We start from the raw sequence: 18,517 nt of genomic DNA, 5'->3' as shown, positions 1-18,517 counted from the left end.
ATCAGCTTTTATCAAAGAGCTGATTACATCTGGGAACATTTGAAACTGCACCAAGGAAAAGCATGATATGAGACGAACGTAAAGGAACCAATGCTGGTTAGCGCTCTGAGGTGCCATTGGGCTATCAAGACATCCAGATTTTCCTCAGGTGATGGGAAATTATTCCTACACTACACGCACCATGTTGGTGGTGCATCAGAGGAACAAACCGAGATGAGATGTGTGAGGCAGTAATCTGAGATGAGTGCATGCATGATGAATGAGACTTACAGAAATCAAGACATGTGATTGGTTCGCAAGGTGTCTTGCCACATGGTGTAGGGTAAAATTTCTCTCCTTGCCTTGCTTCTCTTTGCAATCGAGAAATCCACACCACAAACAAGTAGAAGTCCAGGCATTGACGCAATAGGAAAAATAGATAGACGTGCTTCGCCAACGCAGCCAGCGGAATGACTAGCAGGACTATCAACATGCTCCCAATTCTCCAACCAAACAACCTTCCCCCAGCATGGAAGATGGTTTCCATCAACAGCAACATGATGGTTCCCAAAGATCATTCCTGGGCACCAGCATTAACAAAGAAGAGTATGTCGCATCTTTTGGAGATCTTATCCGCCAGCACGGGTTGCCTAGCTTGGTGACCCATCACACTGCTCGTGAGGCCTGTGCCTCTGGTGCCATTATAAGCTGGTGCACCCAAATCATCCTGCCAGGAGCCACCGGGTGGGTTCAGTCCGGCTTCGTACATCATCGATGCTAAAAGCGTGGCTACCACCATCAGCCAACCGTGCATCTCCTTCAGCTACTTCATTCTTAGCCTACCCTCCTCCTCCCCCGTTGTGTTGGGGTTGCGATGGACCGTGTGTCCGTCCTGGAACTCAGTACCTGTTACTTGACCAGTCTCTGCAGACTCTACCGATGGAGGAGGAGAAGAGGTTAAGTGAAATCCACGAATGTCGAACCGTTGGCATAAATGTTGTGCAGCGTTTAGCTCAACGACGGTCGACCACAAAATGAACCTTATAGCCTGCATCCACGGCGACGCTTTCCTGTTTTATTAGCGATGTAAGAAAGCTAACAGAGAAAGTGGATCAGGAAAAGTTTGTAACACAAGCAATGGAGCGTAACTAGTTGGGAACCCGAATCTGGGTGGAGGCAAAAAGGGGCATGGCGGTATTGCCGCCATCATCAGCTATTAGCTCCAACGCCATCCTTGGGCGTCCGCTGGAGTGCTATTAATTATTTTAATTTTAATAATTATTTTTTTATTATTTTAATTATTTTCTGAATAATATATATTATAAATAAAATTGAGGATAGCGGGTATTACATGGGCAAATTTGGTCGAGATAGAAAACAAGAATAATTTATTTTAATATAAATTTTTATATTTTATCTAAATATAAAAATAAAAATATGGATGATTTCTATATAGATCGAAGAGGATCGATTTTTTAATTATGATCATCTATAATTAGTGCACCAATCATGACAGATGGTGTTAGCAGATCAACAAAGGGCATCCAATTCAAGTATAAAATATAATTCTGACTCCAAAAATAATAGGATCGTAACCATTACAAGAAAAAATAATATTTATTTTAAATAAAATTAAAAAAATTTAATCCTAATTAAGACAAAGCCTATTTGTATCTGAAATCTTAATTTTCTTTCCCAAACTAGGCCTATGGGGTCAAATTACGGCAATTGCTGTCACATGGATGTTGGACTACTCATTACCTAAGCATTTGCTGAATTTTTTTTTCCCCTTTTTTTCAGAAAGAGATTAAAGGAGCTGTTGGGGAATACCCATCGACCGACCGACCGATGGCCGGAGGGACCGACCGACCGACCAACGGCCGGAGGGACCGACCGACCGACTGACAGTCGGAGCGACCGACCGACGGACGCCATCACCGGCCAATTATCGGCCCACGACCGACTAAGATGTGTCGGTCGGACGTACTCTTCCCGACCGACTGGACCTGGAAGCCTGATGGCCGACTCATATAAGACTCGCCGACCAACGAAGGGGCCCGACGCCACTCAGCTAGCCACCGACCTAGGGTCGGTCGACTCCTCCGATCGCCGTACAGCCGCCAGAGCCTGTCAGCCCTGACAGCAGCATGCGGCACTGCCGCCTAAGGGCATTATCCCGCCTAGGGCATTGTCAACCCTAGTGATTCGACAGTCCCGCGGTGACGCGACACTTTCACGGTGACTCTGACAGTCTACAGTGAGTTGACAATTCCTCAATTGTCCGCGCCATTAATGACGGCGCCATACCTGCTCCACTATATATATCGGGGAAGGCAACAGTGCAAGGGACCATGGCAGTCCACTTCTCGACTCCAAAACCACAGGCTTGCTCCTTTCTCTCTCTCTCTCGATCGAGCTCTCTGTCTTCATTTCACTGTTGCCCAGTCACCTCTCTGACTTGACCATCGGAGGGTCCCCGCCGGAGCCGCCTCCGGTCAGTGTGGACTTCTCGTTTTTGCAGGTGCACATTCTCCGACGATCAGACGACGAGACGATTGGCCGCAACAGATTGGTGCGCCAGGAAGGGGGGTCCGATGACAAAGACAAAGCCCAACGATCGAGGATCACCGGGTCGGTGAGGCGCTCTTCTCGCCGGGAGGAGGCCTCCCCGCCACCATCGACGGCGGAGCCCAGCTCTCCACACCCCGCGGTGACCACGGAGGCGCAGATCGCGGCCATCGTACAGCAGATGACCGTACTGACGGTTGCAGTCAAAAGCCTGCAGCAACAACCGGCGGCCCGAGCGATGCCCTCCAGGAGCAACCGCCGACGACCGCGTCGATCTCCGTCGCCTCCACGCGAGCGCCCTCAGCAGCGCTCCCGCGGAGAGGAGGAGGGACGGCCATGGCGCGACGACCGACGGTCCCAGCAGCCCTCTCCTTCCCTGCTGGAACGGGAGAGGAAGGAGAAGCGACCACGAACGCCGTCCGCCTCTCTCTCGGAATCTTTCGGAGACTCCACTCCTGGGGTCTCCCAGTACCGACGAGCGGACGACTACGAGCGTCGGTTCGAGAAAATCGACCGCCGGCTCGCGCAGTTGCAGGTGGACGGCCAGAAGTCTTCGAACGACGTCGACTTCCAGACCGCCCAATCTCTCTCCCGACTAGTCCTCGACGAACCGATTCCCAGTCGGTTCAAGATGCCACACGTGGAGCCATACGACGGCTCCACCGATCCGATCGACCACCTTGAGAGCTACAAAGCTCTCATGACGATCCAAGGGACAACCGACGCTCTTTTTTGCATCGGCTTCCCCGCCACACTCCGCAAGGCTGCCAGGGCCTGGTACTCCGGTCTTCGATCGGGAAGTATTCACTCCTTCGGACAGCTCGAGCACTCGTTCGTGGCCCACTTCAGCACCAGCCGGAAGCCGCCGCGAACGTCGGACAGCCTTTTCTCCCTCAAACAGGGGGAGAATGAGACGCTCCGACACTTCGTGGTGCGATTCAACACGGCCACGCTTGAGGTCCGGGACCTCAACGAAGACATGGCTATCTCAACCATGAAGCGGGGGCTGAGGGCGTTCCGATTCACCTATTCTCTGGACAAGACCCTCCCCCGGACATACGCCGAGCTACTGGAGCGCGCATACAAGTACATGCGCGCGGACGAAGGAGCATCCGACCGACGCTTGGCCGAGCCCAGAGGCCCGAAGGAGAAGTGGAGGAAGGGTCGGGAGCCCGCCGAGCCCAGTAGGCCTCCGACCGATAGTCGGGTCTCGCCACCCCGACGAATCCAAAAGTCACCCCGGCAACAGACTCCGAGGCCGGCACGCCCCAGGTATGATTCCTACACTCCTCTCTCCGCTCCTCGTGCACAGATTCTGATGGAGATCGAGGGGGAACAATACCTGCGACGGCCTCCGCCTCTGAAGGCAAAGGGCCTCGACCGTCGGAAGTACTGCCGATTTCACCGAGGCCACGGCCACAACACCGAGCAGTGCATCCAGCTGAAGGATGAGATCGAAGCTCTCATCCGTCGGGGGTATCTTGGTAAATTTCGGAAGGGTCCCCCGACCCAACCAGTTACCGATCGACGACCCCAGCCGACTGAAGAAGCGGCGACTAATCAGCCGACGGCCGGAGTCATCAGCATGATCTCCAAGCGGCTGGGCCCGGGGATGTCTGCGGGAGGAGAGCCGACGAAAAAGCCGCGCCCGGACGACGTAATCACTTTTACGGAGGAAGACGTTCGGGGCATCCAAACTCCCCACGATGATGCTGTTGTTGTTTCGACAACAATAGTAAATTATGATGTAAAAAGAATTTTTGTTGATAATGAAAGTTCGACAAATGTTTTGTTTTACTCGACCTTCTCCCGGATGCAACTGTCAACTGACCGACTTAAGAGGGTCTCCATCCCCTTGATCGACTTTGCCGGGGATGCTGTCACGACGGAAGGAGAAATTACCCTGCCTGTGACGGTCGGCACTGAACCACGACAAAGCACGGTCCACTTAACTTTTGCGGTCGTCCAAGTTCCTTCGGCCTACAACGCCATACTTGGACGACCCGGACTAAACACCCTCAAAGCAATCGTCTCGACGTACCATCTCCTCGTTCGGTTCCCGACCAAAAACGGGGTCGGGGAGATGCACGGGGATCAACAGCTCGCCTGACGATGCTTCCAGATCTCCGCTCAAAATGGCGAGTCAAAGGGCTTCCTGACGATCGACAAGCTGGACCAACGGGAGGAGGAAGAGCGAGGTTCGCCGGTCGAGCAGCTCGTGGCGATCCCGATAGCGAAAAATCCGGATCGGAAGGTTTGGGTCGGGTCTCAACTGTCCGACCCCGAACGACGACGACTGACGGAGCTGCTGACGGCCAATGCCGACATATTTGCTTGGTCGGCGGTAGATATGTCGGGCATCCCCCCAGAAACAATAACCCACCGACTCAACATCGACCCGACGATGAGGCCGGTGAGGCAGAAGAAAAGGTCCTTCGCTCCAGAAAGACAAAGGGCCATCGACGAAGAAGTGGACAAGCTACTCGAAGCAGGCTTCATCCTAGAATCCACGTATCCCGATTGGCTCGCCAATATTGTCATGGTCAAAAAAGCCAACGAGAAGTGGAGGATTTGCATCGACTATACCGACCTAAACCGAGCCTGCCCAAAAGATAGCTTCCCACTTCCCAAGATCGACCAGCTGGTGGATGCGACGTCCGGATTTCGACTGCTCAGCTTCATGGACGCCTTGGCCGGATACAACCAGATCCAGATGGCGTCTGAAGACGAGGAGCATACCGCCTTCGTGACTCCCAAGGGCCTCTACTGTTACCGGGTGATGCTCTTCGGACTGAAGAACGCCGGCGCCACCTACCAGCGACTTGTCAATAAGGTCTTTAAAGACCAGATCGGGCGCAACATAGAGGTGTACGTGGATGACATGCTGGTGAAAAGTGCGCAGATCCCGGATCATGTTCAGGATCTCGAGGAGACCTTCCGTACCCTACGACGACACCGAATGAAGCTCAACCCGACCAAGTGCGCTTTTGGGGTGACCTCAGGGAAGTTCCTCAGATTCCTCATTTCTCAGAGAGGGATTGAGGCCAACCCTGAGAAAATAAAGGCAATCCTCGACATGCGTCATCCGAACACCAAGAAGGAGGTCCAACAGCTGAACGGAAAAATCGTCGCTCTTAGCCGATTCATTTCTCGATCAGCTGAAAGGTGCCTCCCGTTTTTCAAAACTTTGCATCACGCAAATGGATTTTCTTGGTCGGATGAGTGCCAACGGGCCTTCGAAGACCTGAAGAAGTACTTGGCTTTTCCGTCGCTGCTCGTAAAACCGCAGGTCGGGGAGACCTTGTATCTCTATTTGGCCACATCTTCTGAGGCGGTCAGTTCGGTGCTCATCCGAGAAAACGAAAATCGAACCCATCAGCCTATCTACTATACCAGCAAGGTGCTCCACGGCGCCGAAGCCAGGTATTCGGAGATGGAAAAGATGATTTTCACCCTGACCGTCTCTGCGCAACGACTCCATCCATACTTCCAGGCTCATGCCATAGTGGTGCTCACCAACCAGCCCCTGAGGGCAATATTGCACCGACCGGATACATCTGGACGACTGGCAAAGTGGGCGATGAAGCTCAGCGAGTTCGACATTCAGTACCGGCCGCGGCCTGCCTTGAAGGCTCAGGTCTTGGCCGACTTCATCGCCGAGTGCCCGACAACCGACCAAGGGTCGGGAGCTGAAGACCCGGGACGAGATGCGGTCTCCGAGCCAGACCCGGTCTCCACCTGAGTACTGCACATCGACGGAGCTTCAAACGCTCAGGGGAGCGGGGCCGGGCTCCTGCTCACGAATTCGGATGGGGTGGTCACCGAGTACGCCCTTCGATTCGACTTCAAGACCTCCAACAACCAGCCGAATACGAAGCACTCCTCACTGGCCTGAGGATGGCGAGGGAACTGGGTGTCGACAGCCTCCGGGCATTCTCCGACTCTCAGCTGGTCGTGGGGCAGGTCAAGGGCGAATTCGAGGCACGAGATCCGACCATGGTCAAATACCTCCAGAAAGTGGAGGACCTCGTGGCACGCCTCAGGTATTTTGAAATTTCCCACATCCCTAGGTCGGAGAACGTCCGTGCCGACGCACTCTCCAGACTGGCGACTTCGGCTTTCGACTCCTTGGGTCGGACGTTCGTGGAGAACCTCGAGCAGCCAAGCATCGATCGGGTCGAAGAAGTACAGCAGCTAGCGACCGAACCAAGTTGGATGGACCCGATCGTTCGGTATTGACCGACGGGATCGGCCCCGAAGATCCCGCAGAGGCCAAGCGGCTCCGATGGTCGGCCTCCCAATACATGATCATGACGGCCGACTCTACAAGAGGTCGTTCTCCCTCCCTTTGCTTAGGTGCTTGGGACCGACCGACGCCGACTACGCTCTCCGAGAGGTGCACGAAGGAATTTGCGGGAGTCACTTGGGGGGCAAGTCCCTGGCCTACAAGGTCCTGCGACAGGGCTACTACTGGCCTACCATGAGGAAGGACGCAGCCGAGTTGGTCCGGAGGTGCGAGCCATGTCAAAAGTACGCCAACGTGCAGCATCAACCGGCCAGCCAAATTGCTCCTATTGTTGCTCCATGGCCCTTCGCCCAGTGGGGGGTCGACATTCTCGATCTTTTCCTCCAGCGTCGGGTCAGAGAAAGTTCATAGTTGTCGCCATCGACTACTTCACCAAATGGGTGGAGGCCGAACCCTTGGCGCAGATCACCGAGCAAAGATGGAGGACTTTGTCCAAAAGTCCATCATCTTCAGGTTCGGGTTGCCGCATACTATCATCACCGACAACGGGACGGCAATTCGACAACCAAGACTTCAAGGACTTCTGCGCCAGGTTCCACATCACACACCAACTGACTTCAGTCGGGCACCCACAGTCCAACGGTGAAGTCGAGGTGACCAATCGGACCTTACTCCATGGACTCAAGACCCGACTGAACGAAGTCAAAGGCCTCTGGGTCGACGAGCTAGGCTCCGTTCTGTGGGCTTACCGAACGACCCCCCGCGTTCCGACCGGGGAGTCACCTTTCAGCTTGGCCTACGGGATGGAGGCGATGATCCCGCTCGAGATTGGACTGCCGTCTTCATGGGTCGAGCGGTATCAAGAGCCGGACAACTCCGAGAGTCGGAGGGCCGACCTAGACCTCCTCCCCGAACTACGAGATGAGGCTCAAATTCGCATGGCTTCGTACCGACAGAAGGTCGCTCGGTATTACAACGCCAAGGTCTGACCAAAGCTTTTCAGGACTGGTGACTTAGTCCAGAGGAAGGCAGAGGTATCGAAGCCTCTGGACCATGGGAAGTTGGCTCCGAACTGGGAAGGGCCCTACAAGTAGCAGACGCTTATGGTCCGAGAGCCTACCGACTGGAGATCCTTGAAGGGAAACCCATTCTCCGAACTTGGAACGCCGACAACTTGAAGTTGTATTACCAATGAACTTTGTACTTGTCCAGTTGGAATGCAAATCCGGTTTAAAATCTCGGAGTTTTAACTCTTCGACTAACGATCGCGCTCACCAAGGTCAAGCCCCGACATACCGACTTGGACTTGGTATCCGCCTGAAACCGCGACCTTATCGTCGGTAAGCGTCGGACCCTTACAAGGACCGATGCATCCAGATGGATGGGAGTTGACACTCCTTCGACGGTCGACGATAAATCGGACCCTTACCAGGACCGGTGTATCCATATCAACGGGAGTTGCACTCCTTCAACTTTCGACGACGTATCGGACCCTTAAAAGGGCCGATGCATCTGTATTAAGGGAGTTGACACTCCTCTACGGTCGAACTTTCGGACCAGACCATCGGCTAACAAGCCGATCGGGCCCCGACCAAAGAGAGGCGAAATGCCTGCGCGACCGACGTCGCGACTCCCGACCGAGCTACGACCGGTCGGACGATATTCGACTTACCACCGTCTATCGCACAAAGCGTCCTCAGTCGCATTCATGACTTACCGATCGAGCTACGGCCGGCCGGACGATATTCGGCTTACCACCGTATATCAAGAGGCGCAGCATGAATACCCAACACAAGGGCATCGGGATCCGACTTGTCGTCGTTTCCCCGACTAAACGCGCCACGAGACAACCGACGAACGTGTCGGAAAAGACCCGACTGTCCAAGCCTTCCCCGGCGGTCGGTCGACTTCCGACTCAACGAACGCGCCCGACTCACGGCCGGGAAAAGGAAGCCCGACTGACGACCTTGACTATCTAAGGCCGATCCAAAGTCGGGACTTAATCTACGTTCGTGATGGCACGAGTTGCCGAACGTCCTAACCGATCTATATGAGTTAGCGACTTACGAAGACATTCTACAACGCACGAAGGAAAACAAGCAGAGAAAAAGTTCAAGTCCAAAAACTTTGATTTCATTGAAGATCAAAATAAGATTTACAAAGGAAGGCCGAAGCCCGATTACAAGTCAGAGCAAAAACATAAAACAAAACCGACTAATCGTCGGAGTCGACATCCTCCACTGGACGGCATGGGAGATAGTCGGCGGATCCCTCTGACTTCTGCAGTCGGGCCGACTGATCTTCGCAGCCGGCTCTGCATCCTCTTCGGCTTCCGCCCTGGTGGAAAGGCCTTCCGACACTGGTTCGGCCGCTTCCTCCGCAGCTGGGGCCTCGGACTCTGGCAGAACTATGCTGCTGAGATCCAGTTCTGGGTACAAGCCTCGAATGGCTTCCGAGCATCCTCTACCCGACCCGATACGAGAGGAAGCCGCTCTCCAGAAGTTCTTCTCGGTACTCTTCGAGTCCCGGAAGACTTCAACGGCCCGACTCAGAGCCTCCTTCGCCGACTCAGCCTCGGCCTTCGCGATGTCTGCGTCGGCCTGGGCGACGGACAAGCCTTCTTCGCCTTGGCGAGATTTCGAGACTCACTCGGAGTTGCTCGCGTTCGGCCTCCAGCTCCTTGGCGATGCCGTCTCGCTCGTGTCGGAGCCGACGGATGGTTCGGGACTTCTTCTTTGCGTCGTCCTTAGCCGACTGAAGTTCCGACTCTGACGAGCCAAAGCCCCCTTGAGTCGGGAGACCTCCTCGAAAGTCGGGAGACCTCCCCCTCAAGTCGGCCCTCCCGATCGACCGACTGCTGTAGCTGATCGACAGGATGACTTTGTCGGCTTCAAGGGCTCCGACCTTGTCCCTCCATGCCGCGCGCATCTCGCCGAACTTTCGATATCCGGCCTCCAGCTTCGAGATATTGAAGACCAGCTCACAAGGTGAAACCGACCAATAAGAAAGCAGGTTTATGAAAAACTGCATTAAAACGCAAAGGAAAGAGAAACTCATCCGGATCATCATCGGATAGAACGAAGACAGCATGTCAGACACACGCTGGTTCTTCATTGCGTCGATGTCGGCGGGAAGGAGGAGCGCCTGGCACAATTTCCTGGCCAAGTCGTGGTTGGCCAGGCCCGACGCACCTTCGGGAAGCGGAAGTCGGCCGATCCTCCGCCAGCCGACCGACCTTCGTCGCCCGACGCCATGGGGGCCTTGCCTCGGCTAGTTGCCCAGGCCCTGACATCAGAGATTGACGGCAGGCTTGACCCCGACCGAGTCTCGACCGACGGTGCGGCGGTAGCGTGCGTCTGTCGCTCAGGTTCGCGGGCCTCCTCCCGAACTTCTGAAGCCTGCTGAGCGGTCGGCGCGCCATCTGCAGACTCGGCAGCCCGTCTGTCGGGTGAAGCGGCGCCCTCGACCGACGGTCCCTCGGATGGGACATCGACGAGCACTGTCGGTGCTGACAGTGCAATCACCGGCTCCACCTCCGACCCAGTCGGTTCACTCGCGGAGCCACACGGGGCCTCTTGGGAGGCTGCGACGTCCGGCGCCTTGCGCCGGCCTCTTCCTGACGGCGTACTGACGTACGTCGGCTGCCGACAGTCGTGTCCTCGGCGGCATATCTGAAAAGGATGATAAATGGTCAGTGCCGAAAAGGAAAGACAAAAAGAAAAAGAGGTGTCGGGAAAATGAAAAACCGACCTAAACGGGGGACGGGCTAAGGCCAGCGTCGTACAGGGCCTGCTCGATGACAAGCTCGCTTTGCTTCGGCACCGAGATGTCCTTCAGCCGGTGGAAGTCCTCCCGATCATCAGCCTCCACCCGACTATTCTCATTCGCTCGGTTCGGGGATTCCCCCAACGGACGGGAAACCCCCAAGAAGTAGAAGACGACGCAAAGAAAAACTGATTCTTCTATCCGTGAATGGACGATGGAAGACCAGTAATGAAAGAGAGCCCTTTCCGAGGGACGAAGTACCACCACCCTCAGGCTTTAGGATGGGGTCGGAGGACGAAGAAAACTCGAAAAAGGAGACCCGAGGTTCGGTCGGCAAGAGCCGACACAAAAGTGCAAAACTGACTATCAGCCGAACCGAGTTCGGCGCAAGTTGTGCCGGGCACAGCCCGTAATAGTCGAAGATGTTTCAGACGAACTCCGAAACCGGGAATCGAAGGCCGGCCCGGAGGTCCTCCAAGTAGAAGGCCACCTGGCCCTCAGGCGGGTTGTTAACCCGACCATCGGCGCTAGGGGCGAACAGTCGAAACTGCTCCGGGATGCGGTACTGCTCCCGGAGCCGATCGACGTTCGGCCCCGAAAGTGAAGAAACCTCCACCTCCGGGGTCGACCGAGTGTCTTCGGTCGGCTCTCCCGACCGACTACCTCGTGGGGACGTCCTAGCCATGGATTCAGAGTAGATGGCAAGGAAGAAGAAGAAGAAGGTGGGGAAGATGACAATGGCCCTTAGGAGAAGAAGAAGGAACTGCAAACGAAGAGTGGAGCGGAAGAGTACCTGGAGCAAGGACTCACGCGGGCAGAGTTTCGACAGTAAAATGAGGAGGGTAAAAAACCAAGTGGGGGCAACTCTGTATATATAGTGCCCCCCAACGGTCGAGATGAAGGCACGGCCAACGAAGACTCTCCAGATCTTGTCGCGTGGCGTCATCCGGGCCGTCCGTCAGTCCGACGGTTCGACGCACCTGCCTTCAGATCGTGCCACGTCACCTCCATCCGCTCCACCGAACCTGTCCCAATGGCCGCACGCCACATGGCGTGAAGGCCGCGACGTTTCGTATCCCCGAAGGGACGGCGGGAACGGCGGTTCCCCTTCCCGATGGGACGAGACGTCTGACGCCGGCATTACATCTGACGCCGGCGGGATGTCCGACACGGCGGGACGTCCGACGCCGACATGACACCTGACGCCGATGGGACGAGACGTCTGACGCCGACTAGACGTCTGACGCCAGCAAATCGCTCGGCATTTATGAGACGCCTGACACCGTATCAATCGGCGGTACGGTCGGATCTTTGCATACGATGAATCCACTCCTTTTCGCCCGGGATTGCTGCCCAAATAAAAGCATCTGTCAGCTCACCGTCCGACTCAGGAGTGGAGGGGGGCAACTGTTGGGGAATACCCACCGACCGACCGACCGATGGCCGGAGGGACCGACCGACTGACTTACGGGCGGAGGGACCGACCGACCGACCAACGGCCGGAGGGACCGACCGACCGACTGACAGTCGGAGCGACCGACCGACGGACGCCATCACCGGCCAATTATCAGCCCACGACCGACTGAGATGTGTCGGTCGGACGTACTCTTCCCGACCGACTGGACCTGGAAGCCTGATGGCCGACTCACATAAGACTCGCCGACCAACGGAGGGGCCCGACGCCACTCAGCTAGCCACCGATCTAGGGTCGGTCGACTCCTCCGGTCGCCGTACAGCCGCCAGAGCTTGTCAGTTCTGACAACAACATGCGGCACTACCACCTAGGGGCATTGTCTTGCCTAGGGCATTGTCAACTCTGGTGATTTGACAGCCCCACGGCGACATGACACTTTCACGGCGACTCTGACAGTCTACAGTGAGTTGACAATTCCTCAATTGTCCGCGCCATTAATGACGGCGCCATACCTGCTCCACTATATATATCGGGGAAGGCAACAGTGCAAGGGACCACGACAGTCCACTTTTCGACTCCAAAACCACAGGCTTGCTCCTTTCTCTCTCTCTCTCGATCGAGCTCTCTGTCTTCATTTCACTGTTGCCCAGTCACCTCTCTGACTTGACCGTCGGAGGGTCCCCGCCGGAGCCGCCTCCGGTCAGTGTGGACTTCTCGTTTTTGCAGGTGCACGTTCTCCGACGATCAGACGATGAGGCGATTGGCCGCAACACACATACTTATAGACTCCTTTATACGATGGTTGTTCATGTTCTGATGGTAGTCATCGAGCCATCGAGAGCTGCATAGCACTCTGAATCGATGCAGCACAGGAATTCTGTTCTTGTGTTATAATGGTTGCATTGGAGAACTGGGTCTGGATGCTTCCGTTGTTCAGACTAAAGGAAAAATTGTTATGGAAATAAGAGACCAAGAACGGATGAGATTCAGATGATGCTTCTCGGCAACAAGTCCACCAATTTATGAGAACAAGCATCGGCATTCAGCAATCAGGGCTATTGTTGTATAATAGGCCATCCAAAAAATCTTCTTTGGTGGATAATTTAATTTCATCTGTCACAAATGATTCTAAGATTCAAGAGACCGAAAGGCATGAGAAGATCAGTTGCTAACTCAATATACGAGAACATGAGTAATCGTATCGCCAATCCCGGCTGGGAGACCGTACAATGAAAATTAAGCCAATGGAGTCTGTGGGAAGAAAAGAAACGGAAGTTGGTAGATACGGATACCTTCAAAGGCTCACATCAAAAAGGAAAAAAAAAAAGGGAGATACCTTCAAAGGCACCATGACAGTATCCCAGAGTGGTCTATCTTATTTACTATCATTCCTTTTGAAAAATGTGGGACAAATTTGATGTCATTAGCTGATTTGTCATCTGGATAGCGAGCCCATCTCTTCCACTAGACAGCCTTCCACTTCCTAAAGAAGAAGGAAAGGGAGAATGCGGCACCAAATAATCCACTGGCTTTAAATTGGAAGGACCCATGGGGATGCCAGCCATTGGTAAAGAGAGACAAGATGATGGTGGACTTCCTCTCTCACCCACCTCTTCTTTTCTTCCATCTCCTTTCTATATCTTTGATCACGAGCGTAGTTCTTTAGGTTGTGTAGGTCTTAACAGACACGTGGTTGGCCAGGGTTGCCAGTTATCCCCCAGGGAACAGAGGAATTCCTTGGATTGGAGAGACACTAGCGTTTATGACAGCAAACAGTAGCAGCAAAAGTGTTCTATGATTTTGTTGTGATGAGGCATATCTGGTGACAGCACCTTGATTGTCGTTTTTATTCATAGAAATTTTTTCCCAGATTGTTCCTAGCTAGTTTTGTAGAAAACTTTGTACTGATCACTGTAACAATTGATGAAGAACCGATCAAAACCTTGTTAAGGAGAATACATAGAGAGATTGAAATCCTAGGTCAGATCTTCACAAGGTTCTCTTCCAATCTCTCAATTCGAAAGATGAGAAGAATTAGGGTTTAATTACTGGTCAAAATTTTAGAGACAGAAAGGAGAAGGCGAGGACGTACGGAAACAAATTAAAGAAAAAGCTTCATGGTAAGGTTAGCATTCTTCTTAGTTGGAACTCGAGACCAACGTAATTACATAAAGTTTACTTTTTTTTTTTTTTGCTAAAATAAAAGCTTACTCAATAAGCAGGTTTGTACACAAATTGGGATGGAACTAGTGCTTTCATTGTTGGGTTCGATGAGCATAACGGAAGCAAAATAAATTTTAAAATTTTGCATAATGAAACTCCATAAAATCAAATCCTAATCCCAAGAACCTCTTAATGATAAAAAATCATATGCATATATTTACACAACATTATAGTAGGTATAGAAGAATACCCATCACGCTAAATCCAAAATTTCGACAGAGTTTTCACTAGGCGTCCAAATGTTCGTCCTCCAACGTTGATCCACATGGGAGTTGATTCAAGACTCTTGCTCATCAAACTTAGCTCCTCTTGCTGAATTCTTTCTCAAAGAATTTCTTTGGGCAATCCAACACTATCCTAGAACTTGGCCTTCCTTCCTCTCCTTCCAGCCTTTTTCTTCACTTCCTTTCTTTTCTTCTTGTCTCGCCTAATTCTCTTCCTGAGTCCTTGTCCTAAAGCAGACCTTTTATCCTTAAGAGGACTTTGTCTTAACAAGAGAAGAAAAAAAATTATTGGGATAATAGGGTAGAGGATGTAAGAAAGAAGAGATTGGAATGAATAAGAAACCCAGGCATGCCACCTATTTATAGGTGAAGAGCGGACGCTTATCCAGATCAACTCGCACCTTTCTTCAGTCATCTTATACCTTTCCTCCTCATCTCATGCCCCTAATGACATCTCGTGACATGTGGATAAGCATCGAAAATTAATCCGAAGAGACATCTTCTCACAGAAGGACTCTTCAGTGCAGAATTAATTCAAGGTTTTTTTTTTCAAAGTGTCACGAGGCTTCATAAGGTGCGCCCATTCTATCCAACGGATAGAGTTTCATCTGATGGCCATCCAATGGCCAAGATATGAGGCACCAACTTCAAAATTAGCATGGACGAAAAAGAGGGGTGCAAAAATTTTGAGACTCCATAACCACTTGGACTATGAGTCTAAGTGGCACCAAGGATAAGGGGGCGGCTAGGAAAGTTCATCTTTATCCATTTTTCTTTGATGACCAAAAGGTAATTAAGAGGTAGAATGACTCTTCTGTGCCTCTTAGTTATCTGAAATCTATGCCCACATTTTTCATCATGGAAAACTAAATGGATAAACATGAAGAAGGGGTGCTCTACACCAAGGGGCGCCACGTGTCCCAAGCACAGGAAATAACCCCATGCACCAAAGAGAAAGACTCTCTGGCACATGGAAAGCCTGAAAGGAGGTGCCATATCCCTTAGCACAATCAGCTAAGGTCAACCAAAATTAGACCCAATCCAAACATGAGTCTAATTAGATTTAATTACCCCAATCAGGAACCAAAAAATCGAATCTGATTTGATTAGGAGCTAGAGTTTGTAATACATGCTAACATATTTATCCTGCAAACATGATCTAATCCAATTAGACTCTTGATCAATTTTTTATGTGTGTGACTCATTGGATTTCACATCTAGCCAGCAGTAGGTAGGTCTAGATGCAAGTTGATCTGATTTGATTAGAATCTTTTCTAATCGATTTAGGTCCAATCATACTAATCCGATTTTAATAATTAAAATTCTTTCTAATTGATGATCAAATTAAACTCTTTAATTCGATCAAACTTATAAGACAAGATTGACATCTAGTAACATATCATATCTATCCGAAAGATATAAAATTTTGATGAAAATATCAAAAATATTCTTCAGCAGCAAGTTACCGTGCAATTGAATCCTACAATCATACTGCATCCCAAATATGACTATGGACATGAAATCTTATCAAATCTAATTTCATATTTATATTTTTCTCAATCTTATAATGATGATTCAATTAATGAAATATTAATTTTTTTTTAATTTTTATTCTGCTTTGATCAAAATCTTCTTAAATCATCATTTGATTAGAGCAAATAGGATGCGATCTCTTCTTATCAGAAGTGATCGATTCCATATTGACCTACTCACAACCTCCATACGTAATCCATCATATCTAGAATATTTCATACATAACTAAGTCATGAATGAGTATGAACCAAAATATGAATTCATATATACAAGATTCTATGATAGTCTCAGGTCAAAGGATTACTTGCACAACTTTCACTAAGAGAAATATATTCTGACAGGTAAGTAAAACTTCATAAGATATTTTTAAGGTGGATCAATTCAGTAAACTTATTTTCTAATGAGCACCTACATCCTTGTATTAGTGTCTTACATAAGTGATTATGAAATCAATCATCCTCTCTATCGAGCATACATAGGATGTGTCAGTCTTACTAGAAATATTGATCCCCGACTCAATAATCTATCAACTAAAAATATTTTAGATTAAAATTTTAGAATATTAAGTTTCACTGGCATGATCTCATCATAGTTCTAAAACCATTGCTCTAATCTATGGGGTTCACTATAATCTTAACAAATATAAGATGTAGCATATGATGAAACATAAATGCCTTTTATTTATCCATAAAATGTCAAGTACGTAAGTCAGGAGGATTAAAAGAAAAATTCATCAAAATATAAATTTTGATTGACTTGTAGGGTATTATTCTTTCATTCATTGGGCTTACCAAGACTAGCTGAAATTGCCTAAGCTCAAGGACATCTAAATCACTATAGATGGTAGGCATTATATCACTTCTAGCAAAAGAAATTCTTGGTAATATTAACACTAGATTGGAAAATTTTTGTGAAAAAACAATACTTCACTGAAGTCTACATTAGGCTCGGCACATCTAGCTGGACATAAACATGTTTGCATATAACCCCCTAAGGAGTATAAATATTACATAAAAGTACACTTTTGCCAATTTATCAGGAACTAGTCCTTTCCATTCAACCATCCTTCTGGAAAAGTTCAAATTTGACATAAGAGCATTTGCATCTAATTCACTATGGAAGATAATTATCATATAATCTTTGTTTAATCATGGAGGCCTATGGATATGTTTAGTTTGAATAAACCCAGTAACCTACTATGTGTGGACTAGCACAAACTAAAATGGAAGCACATTTACATTATAACTCCATGTAGAATATATGAAACAAATATTAGTGTAGGTAGCATGGGGATTTATATGTGCCCCCTGTAGAAGATGAATATATCTTATACTTTCACTTTTGCTAAATATCTAGCACATGCAAGTCCACAGATAGGAGAGGTTCACAGGGAACTCGGCTTTCCTACTTCTTGGAACAAGGTTTCACTTGGTTCCCAAGTATATCAAGGGCTGAAAGAATTAAACCCACAAACCAAACTCAGGTTTGGCTAAGACTTCGGTAAAGCCTCAAGTTTATTCACCTTTGCCATCTATCTTTGGGTCATCTCTCCTGGCCCTTATGTAGGTATGAAAATTGTTTCAAGACAAGCATACTTGGGGAGACACATGTTTTTGTGTCAAGTATTAAAGCTGCTAAAGCAATCCTTAGCTGCAACTCTATTGATTTCTCAAAGAGGTACACAAGATCGATTGCTGAGCTCTTGGGGGATCAAAGCTTGCTTTGTGCTTCTCATGAACAACATAAGCTCACCAGGCATCGAATCTCTAATCTCTTCACACTAAATTCTATGGCTTCATTGATCAATATGTTTGACAAGTTAACCATGAAGATTTTATGCAGTTGGAAACAGAAAGAAAATGTGGTGGTGTTTAATGAAGCTTTAAAGGTGTGTTTGGTAGGGCATACTTATATATTTATAGCCCATTCATTCATATTTGAATTTCATAGCAAATTTGCATGTGCCAAGCTAGTATGAGAACTTGACACCCCAAATAATTTGAAAACTTTTAATAAGCCTTTTTTTCTCTCATGTCATACAAAGTAATCGAATTTATTATTATTTTTCTCAAGGTAACCTTCAATGCAATATGTAAGATGCTAACAAGCTTAGAGGAAGAGGATGAACTGGAAATGCTAAGGAAGGATGTCTTTGAAGTAAGTGAAGCAATGATAGCATTCCCCCTTAAGTTGTTGGGAACTAGATATTATAGAGGTGTCAAGGTAATTAGATTCATATCTTGATGTTCTATTGCCTTTCTTGTCTTTTTGAGAAGTAATATTTTACTTATCAAATAAAAAGGAAAGAAAGAAGTACTTAATTATGTTGATATGACAATGTTCGCAAGGCAGGCTAGGAAAAGGATTGATAATGCACTGAGGAAAATCATAGCATCAAGGAGAAAGGGCTTGAAGCATCATGAGGACTTCTTACAATGGCTTCTTGCAAGGGATGAATCTCTGCATGATGGCCCATGCACGGACAGATACACAAATTCTGGATAACATTTTGAAACTAATGATTGCAGGTAAAAAATGAAAGATATCTCTGTTTTTAGTATTTTA

The 18,517-nt window shown here is 49.5% G+C and overlaps 1 pseudogene; it reads left to right on the top strand.

The window, feature by feature from the left end:
* The first annotated feature begins 9,042 nt into the window (after positions 1-9,042).
* LOC105033310 (abscisic acid 8'-hydroxylase 2-like) lies at positions 9,043-18,491 on the top strand (annotated as a pseudogene).
* Positions 18,492-18,517: the final 26 nt, after the last annotated feature.

The sequence above is a fragment of the Elaeis guineensis genome, chromosome 14 (genome assembly GCF_000442705.2).
Source record: "Elaeis guineensis isolate ETL-2024a chromosome 14, EG11, whole genome shotgun sequence".
Classification (NCBI taxonomy): domain Eukaryota; kingdom Viridiplantae; phylum Streptophyta; class Magnoliopsida; order Arecales; family Arecaceae; genus Elaeis; species Elaeis guineensis.
The sequence above is the reverse complement of the archived record's forward strand: the minus strand, read 5'-3'. Positions and strand labels throughout refer to the sequence as shown.